Below are 22,926 nucleotides of genomic sequence, written 5' to 3'. Positions count from 1 at the left end.
CATGTCACAGTTATCATTCTCTGTTTTGGATTCGTTGCGTGTGGTTGTCAAACGCGGATGTGTTGATCGTTTGTTCGTCGTTTACTTCGTGTATATACGTTTATGGTAGAAAATATTTCAAAACAAAAAGTGTTTTTCAAAATACAAAAAGAAAAATTCTTTATCGAACAAGTGGAGTACATGTGAAAACGTATAGTCTTACCATTTTATGTATATATTTTTCATCTCCTAAACAAATATAAAAAAGTTTTAACAAAAACCTTTGCAAGTGTGTGTGTGTGTTTGAGTGCGAGCGGTTTTGTAAAATCAAAATTTCAAACCTTAACCATCTTAGGTATGTACATATATATTTTGTTTTCTTTTTTTTTTGCCTCCAGTGAAAAACACGATTTATTTCCGTTTCCATTTTCTTTTGACGAAAACCCAGAAAATCTGATAATTATACATACCGTTTGGCAGTGACATACATACCCATTCGATGTGCTTTCTTGTTGTTGGGATTATGTGTACATAAATACGCGCTCAACATACATCACGTAGCACATTTTGTTTTTACATTCATCCCTTTTGTTGTGGTGCTTCTTCTGTTGTAGTTAAGTTGGAATTCCGTCTTTTGTTTTTGTGGCTTACTTGATTTCTCGTGTGTTTCCTTTCGTCCAATGACCCTCTTTTGGAATTTGTTTTTTTTACACGATACTCATGTGGACAAATTCTATAACAAAGGATTAAAATATTTGCAGTGCCAAATGGATACACTTCACTCAAAAAAAAAAAAAAAAAAAACAGTGAACGCAACAAAAAGGAAAAATTTAGTTAATTTTACAAATTCAAGAAAATGTATTAGAAAAACTATTTTTTTACATGTTAAAAAAATCGTAGTTTGAAGGAAAAAAGTGTAATACGAAGTTCAAGTTCAATGTTACCATACATTTACAAATTTTAAGAAATTCTTAACTTTTTTGTGGAAGACACGAATTTAGTAATCTTTATGCTTCATTTGTGTATAATTTGTTACCCTTTTTAGTTCATTTAACGTACGTACGTACAAATTAATTTGAAATCCCTTTTTTAAGCAAATGACAGTTGAAATCTAGTCAAGGTGTACTCGGGATGTGTAATGTGAATGCCGTGTTAGATAACGATTTTGATACAAATATATATCACAAAGTTTTCTAAAATGGTTCTTATCTGCTATAAATGAAGACATGTGTAACAGCTATTTTGATGAACGATTGTTTGTAATTACAGCAAAGATAAGACTGCTGAAACCTTTTAGTTTTCAAAGAAAGAATTTTGTCAGTTGTAACTACAAAAACATCGCTGAAAATCCCATCATATTGGCTCCGTTCTGGTATCCGATAATTTTTGAAAATTATCAGAAGTCGTTCGTTTACTCCCAAAAGCCAGAAAAAGAGAGCCATAGAGAAATTGCAAGTTTTTATGGAGATTTTTTCACCAGTAAAAACTTGCAAGAGTTAGCACATAATTATCAACAGATTTTTAGTCATAAACAAATCATATGTGCAATATATTTCTCTGTGTCAATTAGAAGTACAAAATATGAAATTATTTTCGAAAAGTAATCGCGAAATGAAGTAATTTTCAACTCGAAAACCGAAGATAGTGCCTGGCAAATAGAGAGTAATATCCATTTTTCCTCTCTTGCAAGTTTTTTTCTGGATAATTTTACTGGAAAAGTACGCAAACAGACTTATTGAGACATATTGTGGACAGTCGAAAGATTCAAGTAACAAATCTACATTAGCAAAAGTGGTTAAAAATAAACAATTTTTTTTTAGTTTAGAGAAAGAATTTTAAAGCGAAAATGTGAAGTAAAAAATTTGTCGGAGAAGCCTAGTTTTCCATATATCGACATCTGAAAATCGTTATTTACCCTTATATTTTTGTTAAATCTGACAGCAATTTTTCATGAAATGAATGAAATTTCGTTTTTGGTAAAAATAGAAAATATTAAATAAAAATTTTGTCGGAAGAGCGTAGTTTTCGAGATACCGACCCTTGAAAATTGACGTATAGGTGGTCGGCCTTCGACCGGGGTTTGTGGGTGGGCTAACGCGAACCCAGAGGGGATAGGTAGACGGCATTCGGCCGGAGTTTGAGTCTTTCTCCTATGGACAGAGTCCAAAATGGGCTAACACGAACCCATAGTGGAAAGGTGGCAGGCCTTCGGCCGGGGTTTGAGACTTTCTCATATGGACAGAGTCCAAAGTGGGCTAACGCGAACCCAGGACCTCTACGGGTCCATGTTATTCTAAGTATATTACTTTTAGGATGATTATGTTATGTGCGATGATAAATCCAATATACTTGATAATGACAACTTTAGGGGCGCGTAACTCCGAACATAGGTCTTTCCGAGTGGTGTATTACATTTTGCGTTTAGAATCGAAAAGTCTACACGCTGGCAAAAAATTGGACCAATCGGACCACTTGTACTAAAGTAGATTTAAGCCTAATTGCGGTCGATAGGGATTAGTTTAAAGGACTCAAAATAGATTTGCCAAAATAAATAAAAAATTTTAAAATTATAAACAAATTCTGACAGTTTTTTACCCACAGATGTATATCATTTTGTAGTTAATACTGTATTATTTTAATTGAATATATTCTCTTTGCTCTTCATCAAAGAGCTATTACTCTTCCACGATGAGAGCTTTATAGTATGAGAAATCTAAAAAATCTCCATATGTGTACTGTTATTGGTTTATATTTTTGTCTTTCGTGTTGTTTTTCTTTTTAAAGCGAAACTTGGACTTTGGACCTATTCGTTCACTCAAGATGAGCGCCGCCGTGTGGTGTTTTGCTTCCATTGTTATTTCTTATTCAGGTTTTTTCTTTGAGTTTGTTTTGATTATGTTCAATAAAAAGAAGGTCTTCATCTTGTCTACTGTGCTGCTAAATATGCTAGAGCTTTACGTTTTAAATTATATGTGTATGTGTGTACTTCGTATAGATGTGTAAAAGTGCAATATAAAGGTTTAAATTTGTTCATATGTGTTTGAATCATCATCGTGGATGACCGTCAATTTATTTTAATCTTGAATTGAAAAACACATTTATATGCAATATAATTGGACCATTGGTTGTTGTTATTATCACAATCACAAGCCTTCATTATTATCATCACTTACAAACACATGTTTCAACTAGGGAAATTGACTAGATATATCATATAGAGCGAATGAGAGAAAAAGAGAGAAGAGAGTGTAATAATCTATGAATTGAATTATACAAGTTTGTTTATCAATATTGCACAAGAATGGAATTTCATGCGGCGAAGCTGTACATTGATGTAAAATTCTGTCGGAAAAATTGTTAACAGTTTACAGAGAAATAATTTTATGTAAAAATGTATGAATGGCAAAATTAGAAAAATGGGTTGAATAGTCTAACCGAGCCCGAATATATAACATATAGGTTGTTTCATTTCCATTGTATTAATAACTGGAATTTTAGTTGAAACTGAAAGAAATTTTCTTTTTTTTGTTGATCTGACTTTTCAAAAAATTTATTGGTTTTTGTTGCTTATTAACATGATATTTTTTAATGAACACGTGTTAAATGGCCCACAAATATTGTTCGCTGTAACCCAAAATTAGTTACAACCGTGTCATAGTTCGTTACAACCGGGATACGGTATAAAGGTGTTCGTCTGAATATGTAAAAAGCGCATGCGTGACCAAATACACGTCATGTACGCCCAGGTATTTATATATTCACATTCTCATATACGTCCACATTACAAAAATATACTATATCTGTATATATACACTGAAAAAAATATAGGTGATATTAAAGAGTACGCAACCTGAATTTTAGGATGAAAAATTTACAAAATCCAAATTATAACGGATACTTTGAAGTAAAAGATATTGTCTTACGGCCATTTTCTTGTAGCTTCGTTAGGCTTTAACTGCCAGTTAACAGAAAGTGAATTGCAAATGTATTCTCTCCGGTTAACTTTAACTGAAAAATTGTCAATAGTTAAATTTCTAACTGGCATGTGGAATATATATGCAAGATGTCCATGGTACGGTTTAAAAGTTCGTTAGCTAACGGATCACTAACGGAGCTTCATGAAAATGGGGGTTAATTCGAAAAAAAAACGTTAAACCAAAGTCTTAGCCTATATTTAAAACGTTTTTATCTTTAATCTAAAGATTTACGTGATATTCAAGATTACGCAACCTAAATTTTAGGATGCGAAATTTACAAAATATTAAAATAATGAAATTTTAATTAAAATAAAGTTTATAATCTTTGCTTCAAAAATTGTTTTCATTAAATTTGGGACACAAATTTAGTAAATTTGCGTCCCTCCGTTAAAGTCCCATGTCTTTAAACTAAGGTTAATTTTCCTTAAAGTAAAGGAACGCATTTTTCTTTAAAAACATTGTCCTTAAATTAACTGAAATATTGAAACTTTAGATTTAAGATAAAAACGCTTCAAATATAGGCTAAGACTTATTTTGAGGATTTAGCGTCTTTGGTTTAAAGTTTTTTTTTTTTTTTTGAATTAAGAAAACATTTTTTACTTTGAAGTATCCGTTATAATTTGGATTTTTAAACTGGCATTTGTTTGTACGTGAGTACCTTTATTAATAAACCGCGAAAAGAGAATGAAATTTTGATAAATGAGATCCGTATTCTAATTTGAATTTTATTGGTCCTAGAGTTAAAGCCAGATAGGTCACTAAAAAATTTCTTTATTTTAAAGAAGTCAAAATCTTTGGATCCAAGTAATTTTTTTTAGTGTAGAAGACGAATTTCTCTGATACAAAGTTTTTCATTGAAGCCGTCTTGCCCTTAGAGTTAGAAGATTCGACTATAGAAATGAAGTCAATTTGTCCCTAAAAACTTGATATAAATCTTCGATATTATTGAAAGCCTTACGAATTCCATGAATTTTTTGTAACTTGACTATAAGACTATAACGTATTCAGAAACAAGAGATGGGAATTAAAACTTTATTTAATAGACGCTTTTTACTGGATACATTGCATAATTTGTATATAAATCGACATTTGTTTTAATTTTTTCTGTTGATCTCAATTTTCCCAAAATTTATTTTGAATGTTCGTTACAAAATAAATATTACTCGCTATAAACGAGTAGTGTTTGAAATTTTTGGAATAAAACTTGACATTTTACAGAATTAAATATAAAGGCAAACTCAAAAAAGTTATTTTGAAATTGTCAACTTAATTGTATCTTTCACCACACCCAAACAGTGTAGAAGTATTATATATTTGCATACCATGAACCACTGTGGAACATATCCCTATATATTTTGGAAGAAATCGTTTTAGATATGGATTATTCACAATCGGTTCAGATTTAAATATAGGCCCCACATATTTATTAGATGGGGGAAATATGTGTAGAATATCCATATTTTACCCCCGAGATTAAAGTAGACCCAAAATTGACCCAAATCGGCTCATATATATGTTCTACAAATTTGGATAAATCAAAAGGAAATGCGTCATTTAGTAGTAGTATATTAAATTTTTTATGCTTGATACAAACGAAATCGATTGGTTTTGGAGTAAAAAGTTTTTATTAAAGGTCCGTATTAAGTTCGATCTAAAATCGCAATTTTTTCACGATTACTTTTCTTTAGTAATCCATTTTATGGAATACGAACTTTGTGAAAATTTGCTTTTATTATAACATGATGGGGAATAGCATCATGTTATAATAAAATTTGCATCAAGGATGTATAATTTTATGCCTTTCTTTACTGATTTAGTTTTCACTTTAGCGGCTAAACTCGAACTTAACATAGTACTCACCTTAAACTCGAACTTAGTACTCACCTTAACGGCAAAAATAAAAATGTTGAAAAATATTTTTGGTGATAACAGATTAAATTGTCGAAGAAACACAAAAAAACTGTAACAAGTGAAAAATGTTTGCGATTATCATTTTCGTTTTTTTTAATTTTTGATGATTTTAAATTTTGATTTAATTTTTGATGATTACTCTAATGATAGAATTTTTGGATCTGCACAATTTGAGGTTATCGAAATGAAATTAAGTATTTTCATTTACTTTGAAAAACAATTATAAACAAAAAAATTATAAATTTTGCTTACGGCATTATGAAACAAACGGAAATAATCTTTGAAACGAACTATATAGTTCAATATTGAACAGATTGATTAAAGGAACGTGATCAATACATAAAAATGTGGACATGTGGCGTAAATCACCACATTTTCACGTGTATTTTCGTATATTACCTGAAAATGTTCTACAAGACCTTATAAAAATGCATTGAACCAAATCAGAACTTGTTACTAGTAAATATTGTATATGCCATATTCGCAGTTGTTTGTCCGTTATCAGTTGATTCAACAGAGCTGTCATTAAATTAAATTATATAAAATAAATTTGTAAAATCTAAATAATCGACATTTTGCCTCACATGGTATATTTCCTTATGTCCGTTTGTACCTAAATCTTATCTCTAAACTATTTCAGTCAGTCTAACTTTGATTGATTTTATAGTTTGTGGCGTATATCATAACGATATATGATTGAAAATATACACCCTCAAAAAAATCGCTTCTGTAACATATGTCCCAAACACATTTTGCTTCATGCATATATATTGTCAGGATTGGTCCAAAAAAATATATTATGTTTCACCTTAGGCATACACTGGTAGAAAAGGCGCCAATTGGTTACTTCCATTTTTTACTTGCAGCATACTCTCTAGGTCTCTCTTTCTAAACACATATAAGAACATTATATGCTTGCACTTAAAAATATTATGTTAAAAAATTTGAGTTCCAAACATATAATTTTTACGTCCGTGTAGAAATAATAAAACTAATTTAAATTTTCTGTTTTTTTTTATAAAATTACGATTTATAAATTCTGCATTGACAAAGCAACTTTGTAAAAGCTATAAAAATGTTTGTACCAATAATGAGTACGACAAAACTTTTTTATTGTTTCCTTATGAAAACACTGTTATACGGGGGCTTATTTTCTTTTTGTCAATTAAACTCTCTTACAACAAAAACAAACAACAGCTATTCTAATAGATAAGTTCTAATGATGAGAAAGGGGAGATTTCAAAGAGCAAGTACAGAGTACAAGATCACTTGGCGTAATCGTATGCTTGTGTTCACTTGTAAATTGTTAACGCTCTGATGAATGTTGTCTTTGCAAAATTTTTGTATAGGCAAAGAGACAACAATCGCATCTGCGTTTCTATTGTTGGGATGTCTTTTACTTATCAGTGTTGAGAGCATTCTATCGTCAGTGTTATCAACGCCCAATACCGGTATGTGATTGGCGACTGAGAGCAGCAAGTTCAAAGTTCTTTGTCTGTCTATGCTTTAATTTAGAACATACATATCTATTTATTTATAAAACTGTTTTGTATTCAAATCAAATCAATTAATTTACAATATTGAACCATAAAAAACTGGAATGTTAGACTGCATTATATTTTGGAGGGTTTAGTTTAAATTAACTTGTGAAAAACTTTGAAATTCCAAGAGTTAAACAAAGCAAAATGAATGGGTATTGGGGTTCAAAGTCCATATCAGTGGTTTTCAGAAGCAACCGCCTAGGTCGACATTATTAAAGATTTTCCACTTTATTCAGCGTATGGTAGTACCACTTAAATTTTACGTAACTGTTAAACGGTGGTTTAGTTTAGACTTTTTGAAAATATTTATGTTTCAGCATATGTGATTTCTAAACACCCTCGCTGAAAAAATGTAGTTTACTTGTATTCAAAAATGTTGGTATTCCTTCAAAGATTTCGGTGTTGATTTATAACCAAAAAAGTGGAGTCTTAAAAATCTAGACATTTTGCGGAAGTAATCAGATTTAAAGATTTTACAAATATAAAATTAGGATGAGACCCGTATCGACGTATTAGTTTTCTTTTTGAAACATATAAAAAAATCCATTGACTCAGTGACAGTAGGGAACTTCAATTAGAGAATCTTTGAAACACTCAGAAATGTCACCACACCCAAAGCAAAAAAAAACGTGTACCGCAAACGATGTTCCTTTGTTACAGTGTTTTGAATTACTTCGAAAGGTTCAAACTTTTATCGCCAACAAATTTTGTTTGTTATAGAATTTTTATTTTTGCACCAAAAAAAATTCTTTTGTTTCTCAATTCGCAGACCAATTCGTTTATATCAAGCACTGTTCTTTTCTGACTTAGTCTTAAATAAGACACAGTTTGAAATCTTTGCGAATTTGTTACATCGTTTGTAAGAAAGGGTAGTCGGTCCCTTTCTTACTTGTTTTCTCTAAATAAAGTTCTTCCTCATGGAAAAGTGAGAAATATATGAGGGAAGATAGTCGCACATCTTCATATCTTTTCAGACAATGCAAAAAAAATATGTCAAAGTTTATCACAAAAATGATCGAGTCCATTCAATTTTGCATGAAGAACTACAGATGAAAAAGCTTTCTGCAAGATGGGTGCCGCATTTGTTAACAGTCGATGAAAAACGCATAAGAATGAACATTTCTCAAGCTTATTTGGATCGTTTTAAGCGAAATAAAATAATTTTAAGCATCGTTTCATAACTGTTGATGAGACGTGGATCCACCACTATACTCCAGAGACAAAAGAACAATCAAAACAATGGACTGAAGCTGGAGGAAGTGCCCCAAAGAAGGCAAAAACAATTCAATCGGCTGGTAAGGTTATGGCAACGGTTTTTTGGGACTTCAAAGGTATTTTATTGATTGACTATCTGCAAAAGGGTAAAACAATAAATTCAGAGTACTATTGCAACCTTTTGGATCAATTAAATGTACAAATTCGAGAAAAACGTCCTGTCTTACAACACAAAAAAATAATTTTTCATCAAGACAACGCACCAACGCACAAGAGTGTTTTAAAAATGGCTAAAATCAACGAATTAAAGTACGAGTTTCTTGACCACCCATCTTATTCTCCTGATTTAGCTCCCAGTGACTTTTACCTGTCACTATCTAAAAAAAATTCCTTGCTGGCAAGCGTTTTACCTCAAATGAAGATGCAATTACAGTTGTAAACCACTATTTTGAAGACCTTGAGGAAAACTATTTTAATCAAGGGATAGAATTGCTAGAAAAGCGTTGGAATAAGTGTATTGAAGTTTCAGGAGATTATATTGAAAAATAAAAATATTTTTGAAAAACTAACTATTCTCTTTCATTGATAGGCTAAGAAGTTTCCGAACCGCCCTCGTATAAAGGGTGATTTGTTAAGAGCTTGATAACTTTTTTAAAAAAAAAAAAACGCATAAAATTTGCAAAATCTCATCAGTTCTTTATTTGAAACGTTAGATTGGTCCATGACATTTACTTTTTGAAGATAATTTCATTTAAATGTTGACCGCGGCTGCGTCTTAGGTGGTCCATTCGGAAAGTCCAATTTTGGGCAACTTTTTCGAGCATTTCGGCCGGAATAGCCCGAATTTCTTCGGAAATGTTGTCTTCCAAAGCTGGAATAGTTGCTGGCTTATTTCTGTAGACTTTAGACTTGACGTAGCCCCACAAAAAATAGTCTAAAGGCGTCAAATCGCATGATCTTGGTGGCCAACTTACCGGTCCATTTCTTGAGATGAATTGTTCTCCGAAGTTTTCCCTCAAAATGGCCATAGAATCGCGAGCTGTGTGGCATGTAGCGCCATCTTGTTGAAACCACATGTCAACCAAGTTCAGTTCTTCCATTTTTGGCAACAAAAAGTTTGTTAGCATCGAACGATAGCGATCGCCATTCACCGTAACGTTGCGTCCAACAGCATCTTTGAAAAAATACGGTCCAATGATTCCACCAGCGTACAAACCACACCAAACAGTGCATTTTTCGGGATGCATGGCCAGTTCTTGAACGGCTTCTGGTTGCTCTTCACTCCAAATGCGGCAATTTTGCTTATTTACGTAGCCATTCAACCAGAAATGAGCCTCATCGCTGAACAAAATTTGTCGATAAAAAAGCGGATTTTCTGCCAACTTTTCTAGGGCCCATTCACTGAAAATTCGACGTTGTGGCTCGTTAGTAAGTCTATTCATGATGAAATGTCAAAGCATACTGAGCATCTTTCTCTTTGACATCATGTCTGAAATCCCACGTGATCTGTCAAATACTAATGCATGAAAATCCTAACCTCAAAAGAATCACCCTTTACAAGGCAGGCATGCTAGCCATTACACCATCGTGGGTCCTAGTTAATTTAAATGTTATTTCTTTAATATTTTTCTTTACATTTAAGACAATTAGTTTTAACATACTTGAAACCCATTTGACTCTAGGAAGTAAAACTTGTAACTAGTTTCACTCCTTAGGATATGAATATTTGATCAAACTGAGAGTCAAACTTTTTCCACGAGCATTTTAGACATATCTGGTTTTTGGAAAACATTCCCGCCGTGGTTTTATATACCCAATAAAAGCTATAAATGTTTGCTGGTGGTTTGACTGTGGTGACAAAGCCTTTTTTATTTCTGTCAAATGTTTGCCCAGTGGGACCTTACCGTTAGATTTAAGTATGTTTAATGCAACATGAAACGAAAATCGTAAACGAAATTCGTTTGTCTAAAATTTCATTTAAATATATGGATGTAGTGGACCTCCTCGTAGCCGAGAACACTGAACAACTGTTCGATGTTTAATCAAAACTGGGATATAACCTATACCCACTTGCATGGGTAATTCTGAGTCAATCAGTATATACACGCAAAGAAAAAAAACGTTTGGAAAACGTGTACCGAAAACGTTTTTCTTTTGTTAGAGTTTTTTGAATTGCTTCGAAAATTTTAAACTTTTATCACCAAAAAAATTCGTTTGTTACAACATTTTTATTTTTTCAATAAAAAAAGTTATTTTTGAAACATCAACACAGTCCATTTCGTTTATATCAAACACTGTTCTTTTATGACTTTAGGTCTTTAATAAGACACATTTTACAGTTCAAAATTTAATATAGTACAATGTAATGTTGACATTTTTTCAAAATCTTCCGAACATATCTGGAATATATGTAATAAAAAAAAAAAAAAAAAAAAAAAAAAACTTTGGTCGAAGCAGGGATCGAACCCACGACCCTTGGCATGCAAGTCGGACGTAGCTACCACTGCTCCACGGTGCCAAACTAAATGTTTGTTTCTGTTAAATAAACTTTGTTTATTCGGTTCGTGGGCGCCGCAAGCTATGCTATATAAATATAACTTATATGGATATTTATCTATTGATGACCATAACAGGTACATAGCTCAGTGGTTAGTGTGTTGGCTTACAAAGTGCATGGTCCGCGGTTCGATTCTCCGTCCAGGCGAAAGGTAAAAAAAATTTTAAAAATTTATAAAATCGTATAATTTCTCCTACATTATTGGTATTACAGGAAAAGGTGTTAAGAACTAAAAAACCTCGTGGATGTGAGAAAGATGTGAGGGAAAATGCAATTAGCAAGAAAACATTTTTTTTTTTTTTTTTTTTGAGTTTGTCTTTATGAAATTGTTTTTACATCCTGGAAAAGAATAAACGTTTATCACAAAAAGTATATACTTTTCTTCCAAATACACTTCATTACAGCGAAAAGCAAATGAGAAACGAACTTTGCTTGTCTAAAATTTCGTTTGGGAGGAAAGAATTATTTTTTTGCGTGTATAACGTGGAGTCTAGTATCAATATTTCTCGAAGGCACATATTCATGCCTGACCCCATGCCGATGTAAGGTAAAAACTTCGCCTATCAACGCATATCAAGTTTCTCACCTAAACCTAAAACGTTTCTTTAAAATAATGGCATTTAATAATAAACCTGTCCATATGAATGTCAGCTATGGTAGGTGTGTTTGCCACGAATTAAAAGAAAATTCTCGTAATCAACAGATTTATGATTCTCTTTATGATAAAACCAACTCTACATGGATGAGTTAACCTCATGTGTAATGTAACAGAAACGGGTTTCTTTGTGTAAAGAGCTCTTGTAATGCATGTGTTGCTGTATGGTAAGGTAGCACGCAGTTTTCAACTGAGTTTCTTATTCGGAATCAGGTTGACCAATTTGATAACTGGAAGTTGTTGAAAATGCATATTTCGAAAATTGGTATATCAGGCATACATTGTACATAGACAATATGTAAGTCTAGACTCTAGACTATACGCAAACTGACTCAACAAAATTTTTAGATAGCAGTGATAAGAAAAATAATGAATGCTTAAAATCAACACGAAATAGAAATTGAGAATAGAGCTTTATATACAGCTCAAAAATTGTGGCTTTGAAATTCGTCAAATTGCATTTAGTGGGTAAAACGTGTTTATATCTGGGCCAAATGCAATCCCACCCAATGCAGCACTTTTTTCTCATACATTTCAGCAATACCCACTCTCTACATATGGACATTCTACAGCGATGAATGAAAACTACTCTCTTTCATTTGAAATGTTTTAGGGGGAGTGCATGAAAATTCCGCTCTTTCGTTGTCCACTAATAGTAATTGCTTCTCTCAATATGGGAAACTATTACTATGTGGATTTTTGCCCCCCCAAAACAAAACAATCTCACACACACTGGTTCATATATAAAGGGTGATTCTTTTGAGGTTAGGATTTTCATGCATTAGTATTTGACAGATCACGTGGGATTTCAGACATGGTGTCAAAGAGAAAGATGCTCAGTATGCTTTGACATTTCATCATGAATAGCCGAACGATCTGCCACAACGTCGAATTTTCAGTGAATGGGCCCTAGAAAAGTTGGCACAAAATCCGCTTTTTTATCGACAAATTTTGTTCAGCGATGAGGCTCATTTCTGGTTGAATGGCTACGTAAATAAGCAAAATTGCCGCATTTGGAGTGAAGAGCAACCAGAAGCCGTTCAAGAACTGCCCATGCATCCCGAAAAATGCACTGTTTGGTGTGGTTTGTACGCTGGTGGAATCATTGGACCGTATTTTTTCAAAGATGCTGTTGGACGCAACGTTACGGTGAATGGCGATCGCTATCGTTCGATGCTAACAAACTTTTTGTTGCCAAAAATGGAAGAACTGAACTTGGTTGACATGTGGTTTCAACAAGATGGCGCTACATGCCACACAGCTCGCGATTCTATGGCCATTTTGAGGGAAAACTTCGGAGAACAATTCATCTCAAGAAATGGACCGGTAAGTTGGCCACCAAGATCATGCGATTTGACGCCTTTAGACTATTTTTTGTGGGGCTACGTCAAGTCTAAAGTCTACATAAATAAGCCAGCAACTATTCCAGCTTTGGAAGACAACATTTCCGAAGAAATTCGGGCTATTCCGGCCGAAATGCTCGAAAAAGTTGCCCAAAATTGGACTTTCCGAATGGACCACCTAAGACGCAGCCGCGGTCAACATTTAAATGAAATTATCTTCAAAAAGTAAATGTCATGGACCAATCTAACGTTTCAAATAAAGAACCGATGAGATTTTGCAAATTTTATGCGTTTTTTTTTAAAAAAAAGTTATCAAGCTCTTAACAAATCACCCTTTATAAATCTACACAAATGAGTTTTCAGTATTGCCAAGCAATTCTGCTGCAATGACAACAACAATAAGCTTACGCGATTGTTTGTGGGGGCTTTTGTACAGACCTCCACGTTGATATTTGAATCAGTTGCTTTTGAGTGGCTGTTGATCAACAAGGTTTAACGGAAAGGAGAAGCTAGTTCGGGAAAATTTGAAAATACAAAGACCCAATTTTATTTCGTGTTATTTTTGTATCTACTCTTAGTGTTGGTGTTATACCTCTTCTCCACCTTTACTACACAAAATCCCACAAAACGATAATTATCGCATTAAAAACAGAAGTAAAAGTGATTAAATCGATAAAATCGCTACGAAAATAAAAAAAGTGGAAAAAAGATAAAATTATACTCTCAAATATAAAAGTGAACCAAAAATAACCAAATAAGTTACAATAAAAACTAACGTGAAATTACAATAAAAAATCGCGTGTGATTGTTAAAAATATTAAATTAAGGTTAGTTAATTTTATAGTTTTAAACTGGTTTTGCTTTGATTACTTTTGCGTAACTACTCTTTATATACGTATATTAGATGTATATAAATGCGGGCACATACATGAAGATGAAAAATTGTGAATAAGTATTATCATTGTATACACTTCAGGTGCTGAAATTTGAAATACCTACAATAAATTCGTGTAGTTCTCAAAACATAAAATTATTTTCATCGAAAAAATAAATACACGATTTCCTTGTTCTACTAAAACTATTGGTTTGGTTTAATAGAAAATCCACTCTTTAGAACCACAATCAGAAAAATTAACTATCTAGTACGGATAAAATATGTTGATTTTAAATTCCACGGATAAAATAGTAAAAATAATAATAATTTAAATCTGAGACTGAAGCTGGTTTCTTATCGCACTTAAAATAAAATCGTGGTTCCTTATTCAATATATTAGAACATTATGGCTTTATTTTTGAAAATCCAATGAGTAAGGCTATTTCAGCATCACATAAACTTTGGTTTTATTTTTTGTATACGTATGGAAAATTAATTTCGATGTAGAATCCAGAAATTGTAACTAGAAAATATTGCTTCTTGTAGTAATTCACGTATTGTAATATTCATTTACGTCGTCTATTTTTTTTCATATATGTATGTATTTTCTGTAGAATAAAATGTTTAAAATGATTGAAATGAGTTCTGTTACTAAATTGTTTTATTATTGAGTCACGTTGTCGTCTGCCGGAACACGCTTTCTTTATATGAATGTTCCACATAAAAAATTATTCAGATATGTGTATTAAATTTCAATATTGATGATCTTTGTATAAGATTTAGTAATGTAAATATCAATTTAATATTTCAAGAAAATGAATTTTTCCAGAATTCTCTCTATTGCTGCAATTTTTTCGTTTCTTATCCTAAGTTATACGCGTATCAAACAAAAATAAAACCGGCATTTCCAAAAATAGTTTGACCTACTTTTGAAAACATGCAAAATAAGAATTCTCTAAAAGAGCGAGCTTGTGTGTTCATTGATGAAATGTATACACATGAGAAAATTTGTTTTGTTGTTGCACTGAAAAAAAATATTAACTTAATACTACACGAAACAATGTTTTCTAGCTAACCTAAATTTTGGGAAACAAAATTTACATAACATAAAGAAATTTTACTTAATTTTTCTCTAAATTTAGGATACTCATATTGAAACGTTTGTCTCTTCGTTAAAGTCAATAAAATATGTCTTTGAAGCAAAGCAAATGTTCTTAGCTGTAAAAACATGATTTTGAATAAAAGAAATTGTCTTTAAATTACTGATAAATTGAATCTTTAAATTAAAGATAAAGCTAATTTAAATATAGGCTGATATGATTTTGACTTTAACTTTAACACTTAACTTTATTTATTTTTTTAATTAAGGAACCGTTTTTTACATTAAAGTGTCCGTTATAATTTTAGTTTTGAAACCAGCGTTACATTTTAGCATTTGTACAGCTAAATTTAGCATTTATTTTTTTGAAATAAATTAGATTAATAAGTTCGTTTATTTTTATGGAACATTCAGCGGGAGTCCTTTAACACCCATAGAACGTCTTATGCCCCATATGCAGCTCTTATGGAATTACATACCAATATGGCGGTTGTGCCATATATTTTTATGCGAGCAAATGTAAACAATCGATAAAATAGTCCTAACGAAAATTTTGCTAGGAAAAGTAGCTATGCATTTCTTATGATCATGAAAATTTTGCTAGAGGTCTGTCCCTGTACTTTGTTTAAAAAGTAGAGTTCGTAATTTAAGTCCAGTAGTCCTCAAAACTTTGGCCCTTCGGTTTAATCCCTACCAAAATTTTCTGAATTAGACGGCAATTCTTAGAATCCCCACCACGTCGAAAACATTCGATTACAATATCTATGTTTTGTAAATTTTGTTTACAAAATGTTTACAAAATTCAACTGCCACAAATCATATAGAATGCTGACAAGAGCTAGTGATGCTGAGTTCCCAGCATTCGGCAGCTAGCGTTTTTATCCTTGATCGAGGCACTATGTTTGCAAAAATATCATTTTATTCCATTTTGTGGCTTATGTGTGTCTAACAAACTTTTCTATAAATAGAACTTCTTGACTGTATAGCATGTAGGCTATAGCGACAACAGGAATTTTTCTAAAATCTCATATTTGCTTTTACATGGAAGTGAGAAGGATATGAAGGAAGATGCAATTAGCAATTCCAAAATTTTTTGAGTTAATCTTTATTAAATTCTTTCCATATCCCGTTAGAGAGTAAACGTTTATCACAAAATGTACATATTTGTATAGGCATAACAGGTTGGCTGATAAGTCCCCGGTCTAACAAAGAAAAACACATTTTTTTGTCAAAATTCGTTTTTATTATTCAACATAGTTCCCTTCAAGAGCGAAGGGAACGGTAAAATTTATAGATTTTAAGAAATTCTGAACTATTTTGTGGGAGACACGAATTTAGTAAATCTGTATGCTTAATTTATGTATAATTTATCCCCCTTTTTAGTTCATTTAACAAACGTATACAAAAAATGATTAAAGACAAGAAAAATTTCTCAAAACATAACAACTCCAGCTTTAGTGCCATATAAATAGGATTCAATTTTTGTGAGTATAATAAGCACTTTTATCTCTCATCCCAAAAGTTAATGAAAATAAAATAGAATTAAATTGGCTTTAGTGCCATATAAATAGGATTCAATTTTTGTGAGTATAATAAGCACTTTTATCTCTCATTCCAAAAGTTAATGAAAAATTATTTTAGAACAAAAAATATAAACTTTCTTTTAATTAAAATATATTAATAACTGTTCTTAATATGAAGTGTAATCCATAAACATATTAATACAACCAAAAAACTATAGATTTATTTTAGAAAATATTTTACTAATTACAAATTTATACAAATAAGTTATTACTTTTTGTCAAATTGAAGAAAATTTATTAAAAATAATAATTTTAAGAAAATTTCATATTTTTGAAGGAAAAATTTTTAAATATTGATATAATGTATTTAGCACTATATGAAGTTCAAGACAGACAAAATAAAATTTACCCATTTAATGTATGAACACAATTTAAGTAAACTTTACCCAATTTAGTAAAATATGAATTGTTTTATACGAATTTCGAATTTAGTAAAATTGTGCATGTCATTAAGGTACCTGCACACAATAAGGAAAATTTTCTCAGATTAGACAAAATTTACTAAAATCAAATCTGCCAAATAAATTTTATAAATAAATCTGCTATATAAATTTTCGACTTTTTTATAGAGGACATATTTATACCTTCTTGTTACCCCTTTTTTCTGAGTGTAGAAAATAGTACCTGCTGCTTCCCACTGTTTAGTATATGTCACTTTATCAAAACAAAATTGTATAGAAATATGTGTTTGTTTATCATATACATTTGAAGACAGCACACTTCCCTCTCGTAATATGCTATTCTCACACAGATTATCCAACACATTGGTTGGACTTTGAACTCAATCAACAACAGAAAGGTTGTTAACAAAACAGAACAAAAAGTAGCGATGCAAACACGTTTTATTTTGAAAAGACAAGCCATTATCCCCTGCATTGAATAAAATGTAGTAGTAACAGGTGAAAAGTTACCGAACTGATACAAAGATAGTGTACGAGTAAGTTGAAATAAATCCATGTGATTTCAAAAGACACATGTATACATCTGATTAGCATTTTAAGTGAAACAACTTTAGTTATTGTGAAGAAAAACATAAATTTAGCGTATTGACAAAATATTTACATTTTAAACTCAAAACTTGGCTTAAGGACGAATTTCCGGACACTGCCATAGGAAAATCAGCCATTAAGAATTTGTAAACTTGATTCACTCATACATAATGCTAAAATCCATAAACTAATGAACCAACAGCTGTCAAACGTATACACTCAATTTTAGATGATTTGAGCTAACTAAACGTCATTGAATTTATTTCTAGTAGCGTTATCTACTTTTCTATTAACTTGTTACATTCATTTTTTTTCTTCTATTTCATTTGCAATAATCGAAAAGTTATAAAGATGTTTTAGTATATGTATATATATTGCTGCGATAATATTACTCCTGCTACCGAAACTATTAATAATGAACTTTGTATTATAGATTTTATAGATTTTATATATATTTGTATTATTGAAAATTCATATCATTTTGGTGTTGAGATAGTAGTCTAATCACAATGTTATAATTCATCATAACTCGTAATTTTTTTCGACAAATTGTACAATAGTTCTTAATACTTATTATTATCATACGCTTGCATGCATACACCCAGAAAAAAGGGGCTCTAATGCCAACTGTACTTTATTTTAGTCCATGAAGATTAGTTGCTTTTTGTTAAATTTTGCACAATATTAGTAAATGTTCCTTATTTGAATAATTTTTTGCTAACTTTAATGACGTGAACTAAAAATAAGAAAAAAAGTTGTATACAAATATAGTGCACAATTTTACTACAAAATAAAATAGTTCATATTTTCTTAAAATGGCAGAAGTTTGCTTAAATTGAGTTCGTAAGTCTCTCAAATGAGTAAATTATACTGAAATTGTACCTGTTTTGAACTTCGTACAGCGCTAGAGATATTTTAACAATTTTTAAATCCAATTTTTTCTTTCAACATATGAAATTTTCTTAAACAACAGAAAAAAAATAATTATTAAAAAAAATCCTTCAGTTTGACAAAAAGTATTAACTTATTTATAACATGTTGCAATTAGAAAACTATTTTAGTTAAAATTTTCTAAAATAAACCTATTTTATTTTAGAAAGAAGCGGAGAATACAAGTAAGGATACTTTTAAGACACAATTCTCTTTTAAATTTAGGTTTTGTGTACTTGCTTCTAGGAAGCAAATTTTAATTTTTCGCTTTCTCAGCTTTTTTTCTTCATATGCTATCAAAGTCCTTTAAAAACGAGTTAACGACAACTTTATTTTCCAAATTAGGACTCGACTTCCAGTAGAAATTATGTTATGTTTGAAGTAAAAAACTTCTTTAAAATAAAGTTTTGAAAAACATGTCCTATATTTGAAAGATTTTTTGCTTTGTACTCAAGATGCAAAAAGACAACAAATTTAAAGACAATTTCATTAAATTTAAAGAATTTTTCTGAATTATTAAAGTCAAGTTGACCTTAGACTATACATTTTTTCTTTCATGTTAAGATACCCATTTTTAAGTCAAATCACTTAATTATAAGGACAATACGACTTCATTGAAAAGTTTATCGACTTTTGGACAAGGAAAATAACTTTATTTTAGAGAAATGCGTCTTCTATGCTAAGCAAAATTTGTATTCGTATTTTAAAGACATGAAATCTTTGACCTCACGACAATATTTTTTTCAGTGTAGGTGGTAAGAGTTTTATAATGCACTCGATTTTAACCATACTCATGTTTTCAGTCAGGTTCTATAGGTAAATTACTCATAAAATTATTCGTGAGTCACGACATTTGAAAGATTTTCGTGCGTGAGTACAAATTTTCTTTTCGTGAGCGTGCGTGAGCGTGAGTCCTCCCAAAAAATATCGTGCGTGAGTGTGCGTGAATAAGGTTTATCCGTCGTGAGCAAAATATTACTCACGTGCATACATCTAGTATATATAAATGTTTGGGGTATAATATACAAATAAATTACATATCTTTTTTTACTTTTAAAATTATAATATATATTTATGACATTTGCCTGCAAGCAAACAAATGTTTGGAAACTGGAGCTAACTATTTGGAGTCTTTAAAAAAGATATGCTTAGGGTAAAGTATATGTTACCGAGACGGTTTTTGAAGGTGTATATGTAGGTTATGGGGCCCTCAGAGAAAAGTGAACGAAATTTTTTATAGCGGATTTAACTTTATTTTAGTTCACGAAAATTAGTTGATTTTAGCTAAATTTTGCCAAATGTGAGAAAATTTTCCTTATTTTAATTATTCTTTGCTTACTTTAATGACGTGAACTATAAATGAGAAAAAAAGCTGTATACAAATGAAGTACACAATTTTACTAAATTTTAAAATAGCTCTTATTTTCCTAAAATGGGTGAAGTTTACTTATGTTAAATTTCGTTCATCAGTTTCTGAAATTAGTAAATTTTCCTTAAATTGTGTCAGTTCTGTACTTCATATAGCACTAAAGACATTTTAACAATATTTTCCTTTAAAATATGAAATTTTCTTCAACAACAGAAAAAATATCATTTTTAAAAATTTCTTTTCAATTTGAAAAAAGTTATAAAATTATATTTATCATGTTGTAATTAGTAAAATATTTTAGTTAAAATTGTGCAGATTTTTACTTGACCAAAAGTTTATATATTTGTCGTACGAGCCATTTTGGCTTTGAAATTATCGATTTGGCTTATATGAGAGAACTAAATCATCCTATCTATAGTACATCCGAAAAAAAAATACCAGATATTAAGGAAATCGTCCTTAAATTCGAAGAATTCTCCATTTTGCTATCATTGGATTTAATACAGTTAAAAAATGATTGAAATAAGGAAATTTTTTCTCAAATTAAGCTAAATTTCCTAAGATCTGCCAAATAAATTTTATAAATAAATCTGCTATATAAATTTTCGACTTTTTATAGAGGTCATATTGATATCTTTTTGTCAACCCTTTTTCTCTGAGTATATCAAATAGAAGCTGCTGCTGATATGTCACTTTATCACAATTTTTACTTATTATATTCATCAATTTTTTTACTACAACGTTTATTTTCTCATAAACATTATTTTCTCATAAAATAATAAAGAATACAGGTTCAAATTTTGTATTAAACATTTTTTTTTAATTTATTTTGTTATTTTTATATTTTCGATAGATATTTTCCACTTTCATTCAAAAAAAATCTTTCCTCCCAAACGAAATTTTAGACAAACAAAGTTCGTTTCTCATTTGCTGTTTACTTTAAGGAAGTTTATTTGATAATTATATACTTTTTGTGATAAACGTTTATTCTTTTCGAGGGTGTAAAAACAATTTCATAAAGACTAACTCAAAAAAAAGAAGAAAAAAAACAATCTTTTCTGGCAATTGCTTTTTCTCTCACATCTTTCTCACTTCCACGAGGTTGTTTAGTTCTTAGCACCTTTTTCTGTAATATTTACAAACAATGTGGAAGAAATTATTCGATTTTCTATTTCCTTTTTCTGTAATACAGACAATGTGGAGGAAATTATTCGATTTTCTAATTTTTTTAAATTTTACCTTTCGCCTGGACGGAGAATCGAACCGCGGACTATGCAATTTGTAAGCCAACACACTATCCACTGAGCTATGTAGCTGTTATTGTCATCAATAAACAATTATCCATATAAGTTATATTTATATAGCATAGCTTGCGGCGCCCACGAGCCCATTAAATATACTTTATTATACAGAAACATACATTTAGTTGGCGTCGAACTACTTTTTTACATATATTCCAGATATGTTCGGAAGATTCCGAAAAGGTGTTCAACATTACATACTACTATATTAACTTACTATGAAACTGTAAAATGTGTCTTATTAATGAATTAAAGTCAGAAAAGAACAGTGCTTGATATAAACGTAATGGACTGTGTGATTGGTTCAAAACTAATTTTTGTTTTATTGAAAAATAAAAATTTTGTAATAAACGAATTTTTCTGGTGATAAAAGTTTAAAATTTTCGAAGAAATTCAAAAAAAAGAATCTAACAAAAGAAAAACGTTTTTGGTACACGTTTTCCAAACGTTTTTTTTTTTTTTGCGTGTTAGAGCTTCCATGGAAGTGGAAGGTTTTTAACTTATTTTTATCGATTTTCTATTCATGTTTTGGGATAATTAATGGATTGATGGAGGATCTCTTAATGTGCTTACAAAATAATGTTGTTGGAACAACTTCTAAATTTTTAATTAATAATTTCAATTCACGAACTGGTATATTTCAGCTTAGCATATTATAAAAGATACTTTACAATAAAGTGTCTGTTATAATATACAAAGAAAATTTTAATTGAAGCATATACCAATAATGCTTAGCATATTTTAAGCTTATTGATCTTTAAACTTAAGATTCCTCTGTTAATTTTTCATATTAATGACAAGTTTCCTTACTTAATTGACATTCGAATTCAACAGAAGGATGCAAACTAATATAGTATTTATATATAACAACCATTTTACCCGTAAAATTGTGTAGATTTTGGATTCTAAAATGTTAGTTACATAATATTGTTTGTCAAGTCAATATTTATCTGTCTATTAGTTTTAAGTTATTTCATTTACCTATATAATTTCATGTATTTATTTATGTTTGGAGTAAATCCATTACAATTTATCTCACATCGATGAAATGACTTAAAATTACCATATTAGATATACGAGTATATGAGACATTTCCATAGAAATATTAAATTTCACAAGAATTAAAATATTGTTAAATTGTACTTAAATGAGAAAGATCATTAATTTAACTATGTAAAATTTCAAGTCATAATATTATAATATAATAGCCATTTTAAAACATGTACGCTATAAAATGATAAGTAATTTTCTCTGTCTAAATGATATCAAATCAAAAAATTCATTTTTACTGCAGTTATTAGTCCACTTGGAAAGATAATTTATATTGATAGTTACATGGGGAAGTTTCATTGTACTGCCATAATGGTTATAACACTAACCCAAGTCTCAATCGATTAATTTATTATCATTTTCAATTGAACTCTGTTTTGTTTTTGTTATGACAAGTATTGATTACATTGTTCTCCGTCGCGATAACAATACTTATTAAAAAGAAATATGTTAAAAAAATAATACAGCACAACAAACAACAACCAACCTTTAGTCAAAAACGTTTTTAAACCACAAATAATAATAATTCTGCGTCATTGACAAAGGTATGATG

General features: G+C 30.5%; 1 protein-coding gene across 3 annotated transcripts in view; it reads left to right on the top strand.

Annotated features, from left to right (window-relative positions):
• Positions 1 to 49: 49 nt before the first annotated feature.
• whd (carnitine O-palmitoyltransferase whd) overlaps positions 50 to 22,926 on the top strand; it is a 42,161-nt gene continuing 19,284 nt past the window's right edge. For 2 of the 3 annotated variants that reach the window (XM_075311387.1, XM_075311385.1), the window contains exon 1: positions 13,640 to 14,005. The gene's annotated coding sequence lies outside the window, so the exon portion shown is untranslated. Of the gene's footprint in view, positions 335 to 13,639; positions 14,006 to 22,926 lie in introns of those variants that run through there. The other variant, XM_075311386.1, reaches the window with a different exon arrangement.

This window comes from Haematobia irritans, chromosome 5, assembly GCF_050003625.1.
Source record: "Haematobia irritans isolate KBUSLIRL chromosome 5, ASM5000362v1, whole genome shotgun sequence".
Taxonomy (NCBI): Eukaryota; Metazoa; Arthropoda; class Insecta; order Diptera; family Muscidae; genus Haematobia; species Haematobia irritans.
The sequence above is the reverse complement of the archived record's forward strand: the minus strand, read 5'-3'. Positions and strand labels throughout refer to the sequence as shown.